The sequence below is a fragment of the Rhipicephalus sanguineus genome, chromosome 2, assembly GCF_013339695.2.
Source record: "Rhipicephalus sanguineus isolate Rsan-2018 chromosome 2, BIME_Rsan_1.4, whole genome shotgun sequence".
NCBI lineage: Eukaryota > Metazoa > Arthropoda > Arachnida > Ixodida > Ixodidae > Rhipicephalus > Rhipicephalus sanguineus.
The window spans coordinates 174,436,678-174,453,538 of NC_051177.1; positions in this window are offsets into that span (position 1 = coordinate 174,436,678).

The following is a 16,861-nucleotide window of genomic DNA, read 5'->3' on the forward strand; positions in this document are numbered from 1 at the left end:
GTTAGTCCAACTTTGCCCACTTTTGGCTTAGAGTGTATAAAGTTTCCGGGGCAATGGCCTCTTTGTATGTTCGGTACAGCTGGAGTGTACTCTTTTGCTGCAGCGACATTTGCCGTTGTGCACTCTCCTTCGCGTATTCGTTTCCGAACTGCCGCGGTAAATTTGCGCTCCGTGTTCTCGAGTGTTCAGTGAGCTAACATACCGTGCTTGCGTCGAAGAAAGTAGACTCTGTTTAACCACTGCGTTCTGAGCCCCACGAATTGCAGGTAGCGGAACATGCGACGGGCCCACCGATGATCATGCATGAAGCGTATAGGCGTCCTTCATAAGCGATCTTGCTTGTGGCTTCCCTTGCCTCAAAGTTTGACCAACCTACGTCCCCCTGGATGGCCTCCACTGCAATCCTTCCATGGCAGCCTAGTGCCAAACGACCCACCTCCCTTTGGCCTCGCTTCAGCCACTCACGGGTCTTGTTTGACAGGCATATAATGGCGTTCGCAAAAATCAGACATGGGATATGAACCGATTTCCACAGCTCTCGCACCAATACATATCTGTTGCAACCCCAGAGGCTTCTCCGGCGCAGAATGCAGCTCGCGCGCTGGGAGGTCTGTCGCAATCGATCCTCGTGCCTCAAGAATTGGCCTTCCCCTATGCCGATGGTCACACCCAAATACCGATATTCTGTTGAGAATGGCAGTTTATCTCCATTCGGAAGTTCCAACAGGAGGTTTTTATGCACTTCTCCGGCAAATTGGACAACAGCCGACTTCTGGGCGTTGTACCGAAGGCTTAGGCCTGCCAAATGGTGAGCTGATATTGTCACCAACTGCTGGAGCTGATGTCGGTCTTCTGCTAGGAGAACAATATCTGCAAACACCAGCCCCGGTAGTGTCCATACTTCGGGCTGTCCGTCTGACAGGAATTTCATCTTGAACCCAATGTTTGACTGGAATTGGGGCACTTTCTAAGCCTGATGCATACAGCATGTATAGCAGGGGCGAGAATGGGCACCCCTGCCTGAGTCCTCTGCGGACCGTTACTGGCTCAGAGGACATGTCCGCCAAGCGTGCTACCACCGAGCTATCGGCATAGAGGCGACGTAGGAGGTCTGTTCATTCTTGTGGCATGCCCAGCTCAGTCATGCGCCGCAGCATTAGGTCGTGTGGAACGCTGTCGTATGCCTTCGCAACATCTAGGAAGCATGTGAGCAGGCCGCGGGATTGTTTACGCGCCACATGAATGCATTGGGTAACCACGAAAAGATTGTCCTCCAGGCGTCGGTTTGGGCGGAAGCCATTTTGGAGTTCCGTAAGTACCCGCTGCTTTCGGCCCAGCCACTCCTCCACGTTTTAACCACTTGTGCGAATAACCTGCATAGCACACTGGTCACAGTTATGGGCCTGTAGCTGCTGAGGTAACCGCTGTCAGTGCCTTTCTTGGAAACTAGGCATAGGCGGCTTCGTAGCCAGTCTGTGGGAATGGGGTTTCCCTCTATAATACCCGTGAAAATAGCAGCGAGATGTTCTCTCGCTATCTTTCCCAGGCGCTTCACCAGACCCGCGGGTATACCATCCAGTCCTTGTGCTGTCTATGATGCTATTCGCGCTAGGGCACGTTCTAGCGCTACTCGCGAGACCTTCCATTCACAGTCCTTCGCTTGTGAATCTCCTCGGGCTGGTGTTATATGTACCACGGTCTCAGCAGCTGCTACACGAGCCGGGGCCCCAAAAACGTTCTGGATGTAATCGGTTATCCGCTCTTTAACATCGAAGAACGGCTCTCCTGTCGCCTCTTCTCGGAGGGTTGGTCGTGAGGGGCTCTTTCTGTCTAATGCCGATATATACCTCCAAAAGTTCTGGATTCCACTGCGACCTGGCGTTGTGAGCTCCTTGAGTTTCTTGTGGTCACTTTCCGCAATCTTACGTTGCACTAGTTGTTGCATGTGCCGCTTTAGCTCCGGGTATTTGTGCCACGCCTGCTCGCAATCTTCAGCTGAGCGGTGCCGAATGTCTCTCCGGTGCTCTCGATTTGCTGCACGTCTGGCTTTCAAAGCTGTTTTCAGCTCGGTTTCCCACCATGGCTTGCACTAAATACCTTTGCGGGAGTTTACACGAACCTCATGTCTGCCCATTATGCCTTTCAGTTCTTTGACGAACGCTTCGTACGTGACAGGGCCGTCTGGGTTGCAGTGTATATCGCTCGCTTCGAATTCGTCAACGATTTCCTCGTATGCAGCTACTGGTAGGTATCCCCTTGCTGGGCGGCGGTGTCCGCGCTGAGTTCTGTGGTAGGCCGAGGCTGCGAAAGTCATCTTTATTCTATTGTGGTCGCTCCCAACGCTGTACTGACCTGACTCATCGATATATACTCGGGCGATGTGCATCGCCAGCTTGCACGACACAAGAGCATAGTCGATACATGACTGGCTGTTTCGGGCACACCGTGTGACCATACCCTCGCATTCGGGTCGGAGGTGTCCCTTGCAGTGATAGGTCTTCTGCCAATTGAACCAGAAGTGATCCGTTGATATTCTAGTGTCCATCGAGAGGTTGAATATGTCCATTAAAATTCCCCATCAGGAGTACCTGTTTGCCCTCCGCCCAGCGCGGTGAAAAAAAATAGGGTGAAATCTTCCGCCCGGAGAGTCTGGAAGAGTTCTTCCAACCTTGACATCCTTCTCGCACCATGTAGGTTGATGAAGCCTATAATGACTCCATGTGTACGTTTGTGTCTTCTTGGATGGCGTCTACGCTTCATTGGCGCACTCTCGTGGCCATCACGAGGTGGTGCCGCACCAGCGCCCCTACAGTGGGATACATAGTATTTGGGGCGTCTGGGATGTTTCATGGGAAAGTTGGAGTCTCTACCCATGCTGGCAGTCCTGGCAGCTGCAGTGGAGCTGGATGTTGTACGGCCACAGGATGAGATATCTTGGGCTGCTGTCCTGCTGTTGCCGTCTGAAGGGCGTCTCCATACTTCGGTGTAATCCGGCAGTCTTTCAACCTCCGTGGACTTTTCCGGTTGTGGCGTCGCGGGGTCTGCTGCCTGGGTTGCTTGTCACCGTTGCGGTGCTGTTCTAAAAAGCTTGAGCCACGATACTGATTTTCCCGGCCACAAAGCACACTCCTGTGTTGTTGTAATGTATCCCATCTTTGTCCATCATATCTGGTCTCCAACCCTCGTTTATGTCGAGGAACCTGTATCCGCTTCGCTTGCACCAGTTCCTCAACTGCGCGTTGCCTAACTGTATCGCGGCCCAGGTCTCGTCGCCTCTAGAGGCGATTTCTGGGATGGAGCGTACAACGAGCTTGGCCGTGGTGCACATTGGATTTCGCCGCTAACAGACAGCTAGCGCCACCTTTTGCCCGTCTTGGAAGACAGCAAGTGCTTGTCGGCGCTGTGTCGAATGATTGGGTCTAGCGCTTCGCCGGTATGAGCGAGGTACATTCAGCGGGAGGGAACAGGGAGCAGCGGACTGGACAAATGTTTCATATCACAACGACGCACAACACACCACAGCACATCACCATACACCACAACACATCACACCAACTACCAACATCTACACGCACACACGTGTACAACGTCCCAGTGTACCCGGCAGTGCCCATAGACTGTCGCGCCTCTCGAGCAGGGTTATTAGACGACAAAATGGCAGCACTTCGCAGTCGCTCCCTTGTTCGTATGAGCTAGCCTCAATGTTAACGGGTTGTCAAGGAAGGAACACTACGACTTTGCATGTTCCCTGCATCAGTGAACAAACCAGACCCTCCATGACATGAGAAATCTGATTCGGTGTTGAGAGACGCGAAGTTTTCGTGAAAATACGTGGCAACTCGCGCTTTCAATGATAGCCCACAGCGTACAAATATCAGCTTCGCGAGGTTTTCTCTGCTACGTAGGTTAGTTAAATGTTATCGTCTGATATTTTCAGTTGAAACTCGCCCTGTTTTACTTGCATATAGCATTCGTCAGTGTTTATTTTTTTTTTAACATTGTACGCGGGAGGGCGCGCGGGCTCGCGATGTGCTCATCTCAAGTTGGGGATACATTAAAATAGGGCCTCTATCCTTTGTCAGGAAAGCGCTGCTATGAGCGACGTTTCAGTCATTCGAAGACGCGTCCACTACACGCCTTTCATGGAGCGAACGCTCTCAATGCCGTCCTTCACTAGTGTGGTGTTGGTTTCATAGACAGCGCTGCGCCGCTTGCTTTTGTAAGTTTGCTGATAGGTGGCAGCACACTGCAAGCGATTTGCTTGTTGACCGGTTTGAGAGCAAAATGTTCTCCGGACACCCAGACGTCTCTCTAATTGTAAACATGGTGACGCGGAGTGGTCGAAGTCGTTCGGCGGAGGAATTTCTTCAGATTGCTTTCAGCAGTGATTTTGAAAGAAACCATCTTGACGACGAGGATTTTTTACTGGACATAGAAGGCTGTGAAAGCACCGAGAGTGACAGCGACGATCCAGGGGCGTAGCCAGAAATTTTCTTTTTTTTTTGGGGGGGGGGGGGGGGAACCATACTTTATGTATGTTCGTGCGTGGGTTTGTATGTGTGCGTGTATATATACGCAAGCAAAACTGAAAAATATCGGGGGGGTCTGAACCCCCACCAACCCCCCCCTCCCCGCCCCCCTTGGCTACGCCCCTGGAACGATCACCTGCTAATTCAGGAGGAGCGAGTTGCACTTCACGTCCTTTCACGCTTGTAAGTCACTTTGATTGCATTTAATGTATAATATCCTTGAGCGAGATCAAAATAAAAGCATAGTTTTTCTTGTGCATTGTATATAGCGCAAGTATTGTGAATATTATGGAGCGCCGCATGCTGCCAACACGCTCGAGCTCGACCAGTGAAGCGAAATGGTGAGTGCGATGAAACGTGCAGTGACGGCCACAATTCACGCCTCTCCGCTAAACTCTCAGCTGTACTTCATCGGTACCTTCCGAACGGCAGTGTTGTCCGACGAATTTTTCGCAACGTCGAATTATTCGACGTTGCGAAAAGCATACGTTTGCATTCTTTTCGATATTTGTGTTTCGATCGTGCTGATCGAACCTGCAACATACTAGTGAAGTGAACTGCACACGGCTAGAGTCAGCATGGCTGTGACACAAGCGCTTCTGAATGAGATGTTAAATGCTTGTGTTCCGTTGAAGAAGTAACTCCGCGTTCCTGACTGCGCAAGTGACGACGACGGCGTAATGTGTTTGGAAACCATCAACACGCTAAACACGTGGTCCCGTGCGGCAGCGTTGGCGCTGCTCGCTAGCGGCCTAATACCGCGGCAAATCCGTCAGCCAGGCTCGGTACGTACTACCTCGGAGTGCCGTTCAGTTCATACGCCAATTCTAGTTCATGCAGTTTTCTGTAGCACGCACAGGATTTAGCACAGCATCGTTTATGCAAGGTAACAAAGCTAAAATATAACCTTTCACACCGCAGCAAATAATTAGTTGGCGAGCACTTAGCGCTTTCCATGGTTTGGGAAAGTATTTTGATCTCATATCTATTTCAGCGCAGCTCATATGACTTCATCCGGTGAAAGTGGCACAGGCCACATGCGCTGCGCGTCGCTTTCTGAGCAGACCAATCAGAGCGGCTCCCTCGCCCCCTTCCTCCCTCGTGCCTATGCTGGCGAACGCTGACACTGCTGCGAAGACACGGCCTTCTCGCAACTCTTTGCACTTTTAAGTGGTGTATTTCGTACTGCTCTGTTTCCAGCAGTCGGATGAATGCATTTGTACCACACAATATGAACATGACTGCTAAATTACTCAAAAAGCAAAAATCCCGAATGTCACATTTCTACTGTCCTTATACAGCGGTCAAGGAAAGGCTTTATTGAAAAAATTATAAATCAATCGGCACGCGCACATTCCGAGCCAAAAGCGAACCAACACTAACTACGATTACGATATATGACAGTCCCACCGAGTAACCGCAAGTAAAAGTCAGCTAACGATTTTCTATTGAAGTCAGAAATGGCCGGAAACTATTTCGGGGAGGCCTCGTGTCTCAGAACACATGCGTAATTTTAAAGATATTTTCAATATAGACCGCGTAGTTCGCAATAAAGGCGGTGGGACAAGTATTCAAGACCGCCTATCGTGACGTACTTTTTACACGTTTGCTGAAAATCTCCCTCCCTGTATTTCCTCTACCTTTCTCTCTCTCTGAGAAAGATCGCCAATGGTCGCTGTTGGCTAGAGTGTGGTGGCATCGCACGGCATAAATTATGTTCCGTGCACATACTCCTACCGTCTCGTGCGAGCAGTTCTTCGAAAATGACATATAACCTGCTAAGCTTCATCACCTTGCAATGGCATACTCATATTCTGGGCCAGCTAAAAGACGATATATAGACTTCAAAAACTATGTAGTAATCACCAGATCAAATATCGACTGCTTAAAAGCGACGATCATTGATCGGTAGGTGGTCGTACCGAGTTGGTTCGGTGAATAGGTTGTGGGTGTTGCTAAGTCATACACCTGTGCCTGACTGCCGGGTGCACTGTGGTGGCTTCAATAATTCAACGACATTTCTTCGATGAAAAAAGGAGTGCTGAGGAGCTTGGCCAGACCGCGCTTACGTTGTCGGCTGCCGCTGTATAGTGTAAAGCCTGACCGGCTGCGGTGGAAGGGGATAAGAACGTGGGCGCGTTCTCCACAGTTCACTTTTGGTTTCCGAAGTTTTATCACTTTCTCCTCCTGATCGCCAGATATAGGGCACATATCTCTTCGGCGTATATCCCTACACCAGATGAAGCGCAAACAACTTGCGTCACTAGGTATATGGTGGTTTCTGTATTGCCGAATTGACAACTTCGTTCTTGCGTTACATAACTACCCGCTTATACGCACCTCGTCATGCACAATTGCGGCTCTCAGCAAAATCGCGATTCGGGCTAGTTGGTGGATGCTCATCGTGGAATAACTAACAGCGGAAGAGAGAATGCGGACAGTGTCATTTCTTCTACTGTCCATATTCTAACTAGGTTGCGCTGTTAGGTATGTGGTACTTGTTGTTGGCTATCGGGCATATACCAGGGTGTTCGGGCTTGTTTTTATATCGTTAAAAAATATTCTCTGAATAAATGTGACAACTTGACAAGCGACTATATATATATATATATATATATATATATATATATATATATATATATATATATATATATATATATATATATATATATTTTACAAGCTATATGTGAACAGTTAATACGAACGATATTTTATACCGTGATGCTTGAATCCAGCTGAAGCTTTAATAAAAAGTGTAGGGTATGAAGTGCAAAACAGGATTGTCGAGCAGAATAGACGTCGGACTCTGGAGCTTCCAAGACGCGTGGCGCCACCTGTCGGAGAAGTAGCGCAACGACCACCTGTGCTCTTGCATACACTACCGTGCTGCGCTTCAGGAACGCGGGAGTAGGTTCGTAGCTTGAGCGACCCGCTTCCCGCTGGCGTCTGTCTCACTTCACCAAGGCGCGACATTCACACGTCGACACAAGTGCCAACAAAAGCCATGTTATGCAATTAAAACCCTGCCGGCAATTTCGCAGTGAGCGCCTTCAATACAGCACGCATGTATTTTTTTCCCTGCTGTTATGCCCGCCGCTGCAAAATATGGCGATAAACGCTCGGCTTGCGTTGCATATTATATCTGCGGACGCACAAGAATAAAGTATTGTAAAGCGGTGCTTTAATAAAGCAAAGGACTTGTACTATACACTTCTTTTCACAGCCGGCTGACACAAGTGTTTTGGCACGAGATTGAGAACAACTGCAATTTGAGTTGTTCGACCATCGGAAGTACGTATGACAGCTTCCTTTAGATGTCAATGGCTTGCTTTTGTATAATATGCTGCTGATGTTGTGAACCTAATATATGGCTTTTGTTGGTACTTAATAGCTTTTAACTTTCACAGTGATGCATTCTTTCTCTCGTTCGTCCTCTGAGCGTAGTTTGGCGCGCAAGCGGCGCTCATCCGCATGTCGAAGCCCATAGGCGGAGAGTACGGGGGGGCTGGGGGGCTTGGCCCCCCCCCCCCCCCGGACTGCCTCGAGGGGGGGCAGAGCCCCCCCTGGCGCCGGCCCGGGGTATATTTTTAAGAGCTTGGCTTAGGTCCCCGGGTCGTCCTGTCTGGCAGCTATTTCACAGGAGGCTGTTTATGCCCGCTTCTTTTTTATTTCAGCCATTTAAAGTTCGGCACATGGGCCAGTGACAATTCACACATTCCATGGTAAAAATGCCCCTCAAACGGATTTTTACGTGCAGAATATGTTGCGCTGATGAACAACTGAAGCGACGACTTAAGCTATGACAAATTAAAAAATTCACCGGCGATTACGATACTGCCTAATTCGCTGAGCGCAGCCTCGTGTTCGGGCAACGCCAGCTGTGTTTGAAGTTACGACTATCCGCAGTTGTAGCAATGTAACCTTCGTTACATATTGCCACAGAAATTGCCAGCGCTCGAGTGCTACGCGCACTATATACTCTGTGAATTGCAGCTGTCGCGAAACAATTGAAACGCCCACAGCCCCGTTACGACAAGCGAAGCCAGCCGCAGTGCACGTGACAGCCCTGCATGCGCACGAGCGACAGAGGAAGAAAGCGAGGTTAGAGGCCAGTATCTCGTGATATCGACAGACTCCGCGTTCGCTCTCTTTCTTCCTCGTTCGCGCTATCGGTCACGCCGCCGACGCCAACGGCGATGCCACTCAACGCAGGGACTTACGCCTAAGATCTGCGCTCTAATAGTCTTGAACCCCGTAGTGAATGGTTTTGAGAACACAAAAATGACACTGAGAATACAAAGCAATCCCGACACAGTCAGTCAGTGAACGCTTTCGCACAAACTTACTCACCAATAAAAAAACGGGTAATTTCTTGGTTGCCTACATATTGGTACACTTCGACATGCCTGCTTATAAAAGTGCCCAGAAAAGATTGTACGCAGTTTTGATTTATCAATAAAGGGTTTTACGGAAAGTTCGGCCACCAATGAGCAACTCCATTACTCGTCCAGATTCATAACCGCAGCTTCGCACAAGGTGTAGTGGTAGCAAATGGTATTTGCTACCATCTCAGAATTACTTTCGGCCATCTTGAATTGAACTCACTGGCATATAAATTAAAGCTTCTCGTGATAGCGTTAGCCTACTCTCTCCAGTCTGGCGCATGTTTAACAAAGTAAAGCCTAACCCCACGCATTGCGTGAATCTCTTTTACGCGACGCAGTCAACGAGCCAACGAAAAAGGTCGCCTACGCGACCTTTTTCGCTTCCAAGAGTTACGGGGTGGATCGATGTCTTTGTGTAAATTGAAAAATAAATCTAGGGCCTTCCACTTACAGATCTTCATCATGATATCGCGGGCACCTAAGAGACTAAAGTTACTTTAAATTCTTTAATTTGGAAGTTGGACTCCTCTCTCACTCTCTCGCTCTCTTTCTCTCTCTCTCTGTCTCTCTCTCTCTCTCTCTATATATATATATATATATATTGTAGCGAAGCGTTGGAAGCCTGTAATGGGTCGCCCTCTCGAGCGCTTACTAGTGGGTCGTCCTCTTCCGCTCTTCTCGAACAGCACGCTCCTCGCGCTCAGAGTCGGCACCCCGCCTTGACTGTCGCAGTCGTTTATCGTCGCCGAGTGCCCGCTAATAAACGTCTTTATAATTTGGTGGAGGTGCTGGGCTTTCACAACAACTTCGACCCTCATTCGATGCCCCTGGCTCTTCGATCCCGTACCCTGCTGCCTACGATGCCTCAAGACGCCTCCCAGCAAACGGCCCCGCCTACACCGACCTCATGCCCAGGTGTGCCTCGTATCCGCGACCCTCCGGTCTTCACTGGCGCAGATGGCACCGACGTGGAGGACTGGCTCGCGATTTACGAGCGCGTGAGTGTCCCCAATAAATGGGACGAGGCTGGAAAACTGACTAACCTGGTTTTCTACGTCGCGTGTGTGGCGGGCTTGTGGTACAACAACCACGCATCAGATTTTACAACGTGGTCCGACTTCAAGACCGCCATTACCAATGTGTTTGGCCGCCCTGCCGTTCGCAAGCTGCAGGCCGAACAGCGCTTACGTGAACGCGCTCAGCAGGCCGGTGAATCATTCACCAGTTACATTGAAGACGTCGTCGATTTCTGTAAGAAAGCCGACGCCACCATGTCCGAATCTGACAAGATCCGGCACATCATGAAAGGCATCGACGACGACGCCTTCACCATGCTGCTCGCCAAGAACCCCAGCACAGTGGCTGAGGTCATAACGCTCTGCCAAAGCTATGAGGAGCTGCGCCGGCAGCGATCGATGACCCGTCGCTCTCCATCACGCGACGCCGAGCTCGCTGGCTTGTCGACCATATCCGACCACTCCGCGTTGCTCGCAGAGATGAAGACATTCGTGCGCGAGGAAATCGCGCGCCAATTCTCTCTGCTGGACTTTGCTCGCCCGCAGTACGTTCAACAGCCGTCGACCACACTTCTACCTCCGCTCCGTCGAGCAATTGAGCAAGAAATCGCAGAGGTCATGCCCGAGTACCACCAGCACCATACGGCTCCTGCACCCTTGAGTTACGCCCAAGTGGTCGCAAGAACGCCCCCAGCAATCCCTACGGCTGCCCCACACATTTACGCCGAAGCCTCCGCTCGACCTCATTCTTTCGAAGCGGATGTACCGGTAACCTGCGCCGACGTCACGCACAGGCCACGACTGCAGCACACCGTCCAGTCATATCAGTTGCCGCCCCGTCAATCCCGTCCTGCACCATGGGCGGGCCCTGCCCCAGCGAACCGATGGCGCACACCTGACAACCGCCCCATATGCTTCGCATGCGGTTACGCCGGCCACGTGGCGCGCTATTGCAATCGCGTGCAGCCGCCTAGAGTCGTGTCGCCTGCCACCAGCCCGGCGAACCGCCCATATTACGACCCACCTACGCCTCTGTCGCCGACGTCTCGCCCCGCTCCATCTACCCGCCGTTCACCGTCACCACGACGCCGCTCGCTGTCACCGATGCGGCCACGTCTGGTCCCACGAGACCAGGAAAACTAGTCGTCGCAGTCCACGAGGCAAGGGCTGCGATGCTGTCGAACTGCGAAAGCCCTCAGTGAAGCCCATCGAACGTTATAGACGTGTTTGTGGACGGTGTTCGTGCATCTGCCCTTATCGACACTGGAGCCGCCGTATCCGTTATGGACGCAAGGCTTAGCCGACTACTGCGAAAAGTGACGACGCCACTTTCCGGGCTCTCCCTCCGTACAGCCAGCGCCCAAAGCATTCACCCTACAGCGGTATGCACAGCCCGCCTCATGATTAAGGACGCTATGTACGCCGTCGAATTGATCATTATTCCTGCATGCTCTCACGACGTCATCCTCGGATGGGATTTTCTCTCCCGCCACGACGCCGTAATTCATTGCGCACCCGCCGAAATAGAGCTCTCACCATTCTCTAATTTGACGCCGGCAGACAGTCCATCGGCTGCGAGCAAGGTACTCGTCAAAGACGACATAAAAGTGCCTGCAAACTCGTCAGCGGCGGTGTCAGTCTACTGCGCCAACCTATCCGACACCGTTGCACTCCTCTCGCCATATGACCGTGTTTGCACGAGGAAAGGCTTGCTCGTGCCTTTCGCGACCGTTCAAGTCACCCAGGGCAGCACCTCTATTTTTGTAATCAACCCCTCCCCGTACAGTGTTACGTTGGTGCGAGGGGAATGTCTGGGCAGCGAAGAACCCCTCGAAGACGCACAAGTTATGGACGAGCACGATGATTCGCACGGCCGAAGTTCGAGTACGCTCAGTGCTGTTTCGACGTCTGGTTCATCACACGCTGACGTATTTGGTTCCTCCATAGCTGCCAACCTTACGCAGGTCCAGCGTTCCCAGCTTTTGGACCTGTTGGAAGAATTTCGCCCTTCTTTCGATGTCGCTCAAACTTCTCTCGGCCGCACGTCGGCCGTTACGCATGGCATCGACACTGGCGACCACCTGCCACTGCGGCAACGTCCATATCGCGTATCTCCCGCCGAACGCCGTGTAATCACCGAGCAAGTCGACGACATGCTTCGACGTGACGTCATTCGACCCTCTAACAGTCCCTGGGCGTCTCCTGTCGTTCTTGTTGCGAAGAAGGACGGTTCTGTGCGGTTCTGTGTGGACTACAGACGACTCAACAAGATCACTCGTAAGGACGTGTATCCACTGCCGCGAATAGACGACGCGATTGACAGCCTGCAAGGCGCCGAATTCTTTTCATCTCTCGATTTGCGCTCAGGGTACTGGCAAGTACCTATGGCTGATGACGCTCGACCGAAGACCGCCTTTGTCACGCCCGACGGCCTGTACGAATTTAACGTCATGCCGTTTGGGCTGTGTAATGCGCCCGCCACCTTTGAGCGCATGATGGATACCGTTCTGCGCAACCTGAAATGGCACACGTGCTTGTGCTACCTCGACGACGTCGTCGTGTTTGCTCCGGACTTCTCCACGCATCTTCAACGCCTACGGCATGTTTTGACGCGTTTGAGGGACGCCGGTCTGCAACTGAATCTAAAGAAGTGCCGATTTGCAGCACGGCAGCTGACAATCCTCGGCTACGTCGTGTCCAAGGACGGAATTCTTCCTGATCCCGCCAAGCTTCGGGCCGTGACCGAGTTCCCCAAACCTACGTCCGTCAAAGAATTGCGCAGTTTCGTAGGACTGTGTTCCTACTTTCGGCGCTTCATTAGAAATTTCGCGACTATCATATCGCCACTGACGAAGCTTCTCGGAAGTAACGGGCCCCTCCATTCGTGGTCGACGGAGTGCGACGACGCTTTCGCAAAGCTCCGTCGTTTGTTGACGTCGCCTCCCATACTACGCCACTACGACCCTGCGGCCCCTACAGAGGTACACACAGACGCTAGCGTTGTTGGCCTTGGCGCTGTCCTTGCGCAGCGCAAACCAGGGTTCCCTGAATATGTCGTGGCATATGCAAGTCGTACGCTTACTAAAGCCGAGACCAATTACACCGTCACCGAAAAGGAATGCTTGGCGATCATCTGGGCCCTTACGAAATTCCGACCTTATTTGTATGGTCGCCCATTTGATGTCATCACCGACCATCATGCACTATGCTGGTTGTCGTCATTGAAGGATCCCTCAGGCCGCCTCGCCCGCTGGGCACTTCGCCTACAGGACTACGATATCCGCGTGCTGTACCGCAACGGACGCCAGCATGCTGACGCCGACGCACTCTCGCGCTCCCCCTTGCCTGACGACAATACTTCCAGCTCAGTGTCTCACAATGCCGTTTCGTCTATCGACATTCAAACCATCGCCACTGAACAGCGCAAGGATCACTGGATTGCCTCACTGATAGCCTTGCTGAGTGATCCATCGGCGACACCATCCACTCGCGCATTGCGTCGTCAAGCGCACCATTTCGCCGTTCGCGACGACCTCCTCCACCGACGCAATTACGGCGACGGCCGCCAGTGGCTACTCGTAATACCCCGCAGTCTGCGTTCTGACATATGCGAGTCGTTCCACTCTGACCCGCCGTGTGCACACTCTGGGGTATCGAAAACCTACCACCGCATTCGCCAACGGTACTTCTGGCGAGGGATGTACCGCTACGTGCAGAAGTTCGTTCGCTCCTGCATCGATTGTCAGCGCCGCAAAACTTCAACGCACCTGTCGCCGGCAGGTCTGCAACCTCTACCTTGCCCTGACCGGCCGTTTGGGCGCGTTGGCGTCGATTTGTATGGACCACTTCCTCTAACGTCGGCTGGTCACCGCTGGGCCATCGTCGCTGTTGACCACCTTACGCGATACGCCGAAACTGCTGCCCTCCCAGCGGCTACAGCGCGCGATGTTGCCTCCTTCCTGCTGCACCGATTCATGCTGCGCCACAGTCCACCCCAGGAGCTACTCAGCGATCGAGGTCGTGTCTTCTTGTCCGAAGTCGTCGAAGCCATTCTCAAAGAGTGCAACGTTGTTCACCGGAAAACTACTGCTTACCACCCGCAGACGAATGGCCTCACCGAACGCTTTAACCGCACGCTCGGCGACATGCTCTCGATGTACGTCGCCGCCGATCACACAAATTGGGATGCCATTCTGCCTTTTGTCACCTACGCCTATAATACCGCCCCGCAGAGCACTACTGGTTTCTCGCCCTTTTTCTTATTGTACGGCAGGCACCCGTCGCACACAATCGACACAATCCTTCCATACAAGCCGGACCCGTCTGAGTGTGCGCCTATTTCTGCCACAGCAAGACTTGCTGAGGAGTGTCGGGAGCTTGCCAAGACATTTACTACGAATGACCAAGAGCGGCAGAAGAGCATTCGCGGTGACACCACCACTTCTGCACCCATGTTCCTCCCTGGAGCACTCGTATGGCTCTCGGTCCCTACCACTGCACCTGGCCTCTCTTCAAAACTACTGCCGAAATACGATGGCCCCTACCGTGTCGTCGAACGCACGTCCCCGGTCAACTACGTGATCGAACCCCTTGAACCATCTTCGGACATGCGCCGTCGAGGGCGCGACATTGTCAACGTGGAGCGCCTGAAACCCTACCATGACCCGCTCATAGTGACAAGCAGTTAGGTCGCCAGGCGGCTCCCTTTTCGTACCCGGGGTAATTGTAGCGAAGCGTTGGAAGCCTCTAATGGGTCGCCCTCTCGAGCGCTTACTAGTGGGTCGTCCTCTTCCGCTCTTCTGAGACAGCACGCTCCTCGCGCTCAGAGTCGGCACCCCGCCTTGACTGTCGCAGTCGTTTATCGTCGCCGAGTGCCCGCTAATAAACGTCTTTATAATATATATATATATATATATATATATATATATATATATATATATATATATATATATATATATATATATATATATATATATATATATAAATATACACATATATATATATATATGTATATATATATATAAATATAAATATACACACATATATATATATATATATATATATATATATATATATATATATATATATATATATATAGGGAGAGTGAGAGAGAAATGTGGAAAAGCAAGTCGAGCCCCCGCCCCCTCCGGTAAAATGAAAACTCTCCGCCTATGTCGAAGCGGCACTCATCGAGCGGCTGCTTCTGCTGGTTTGTCAAGCGGCTGATCGCAAGACAAAGCCTGCTGCACTATGACTCCTGGCTGCGCATTTTTTGGTGTGGAGCTGCGGCTTTATGATTATGTCACGTACAATTATTTTGAACGACTTATATCCGAATTTCAGCACATAACGAACGGTGCGGCCGCTAGGGTGACCTGGTCACATTTGACGCATTATAACCTGTTAGAAACCAAACTAATGCAACGCTTCTTTATGCTGAATGGCAGATGACGTCCTTGACTTCAATCAAAGGGATTTCAAAAAATAACAAATGGTCTTTTTGAGAAACTATACTGTCAAACCTCGGCGTTTTTTGGTAAATCACTTACGTTTCAGCCCAATTATCGAGTGAAACGGAGTGCGATAAAACCAGGAAAATTATTTCAAAATAGAGCGCAACTATCAAAGTTAATATGTATAAATTTTTATTATCCTCACTTTAACATGTTTGCAGCAATAAATTCCTGAAATACAAATATTTTGTGCGATTTGCCAAGTTTGTGTTTTTTTTTATTCAAAAGTCCTTCGACGAGCAAGGAAAATAATAGACTCATAAGATTGTACTTCACTTTTTCTTTGAAGGGAACAAATATTGGGACCGAGAAGTGCAGCGTTTTCTCCCTAGGTGCGCTGAAAATTCAGAAGTCGCGAAATCCGCGAAAAAGTGTTTTTTGCGGCCAAAATTTATATTTTTTTTTTCAGGCGAACAAAATATGTTTCGCAAAACTAACTCCGATGCCATTGTTCTGGGTCTAATGCCTAGGCGTATACAGTAAATTTCAACAAAATCGGGAATGGAGACCGGGACCTTGTGTTCGATCTTATCTGGACACACCCTGCTAACGGTCGCTATTTATGACATGAGCATCATCGCAACAGAGCGGGCAATTTGTTTCAACAGAACTGATGTCATTGCTCTAACGTGAGTGGTGATATGACATCGGACCACAAGCTACCCTTTAGGTGCCAGTGCAGTCAACGTGCCTGTAAGCCCACAATCTACACGCCACTCAATTTACAGTAAGCCATCGATCCAACTCGCAACGCTAGGCTTAAAGCAAAGGTTAATAAATAAGGTAGCGTAGGCAGCTACTCGCTGGCTGCTTCGCATTAAATGGATTCCCGCAATGTGTGGGATCTGCCGGATTTTTCGTTTAAAGAAGAGTAGGTCTGAAAATTAATATGCATAAAACTAAAGTAATGTGGAACAATCTTGGTAGAGAACAGCGCTTTGCGATAGGTGGCGAGACACTGGAAGTTGTAAAGGAGTACGTCTACTTAGGACAGGTAGTAACCGCGGAGCCGAACCATGAGAGTGAAATAACTAGAAGAATAAGGATGGGTTGGGGCTCATTCGGCAAGCATTATCAAATCATGAATGGTAACCTACCACTATCCCTCAAGAGGAAGGTATATAACAGCTGCATCTTACCGGTACTTACCTACGGAGCAGAAACCTGGAGACTTACAAAGAGGGTTCAACTTAAATTGAGGACGACACAGCGAGCGATGGAAAGGAAAATGATAGGTGTAACCTTAAGAGACAGGAAGAGAGCAGAGTGGGTCAGGGAACAAACGGGGGTTAATGACATCATAGTTGAAATCAAGAAGAAGAAATGGATATGGGCCGGGCACGTAGCACGTCGGCAGGATAACCGGTGGTCATTAAGGGTAACTGACTGGATTCCAAGAGATGGCAAACGCGTGACGG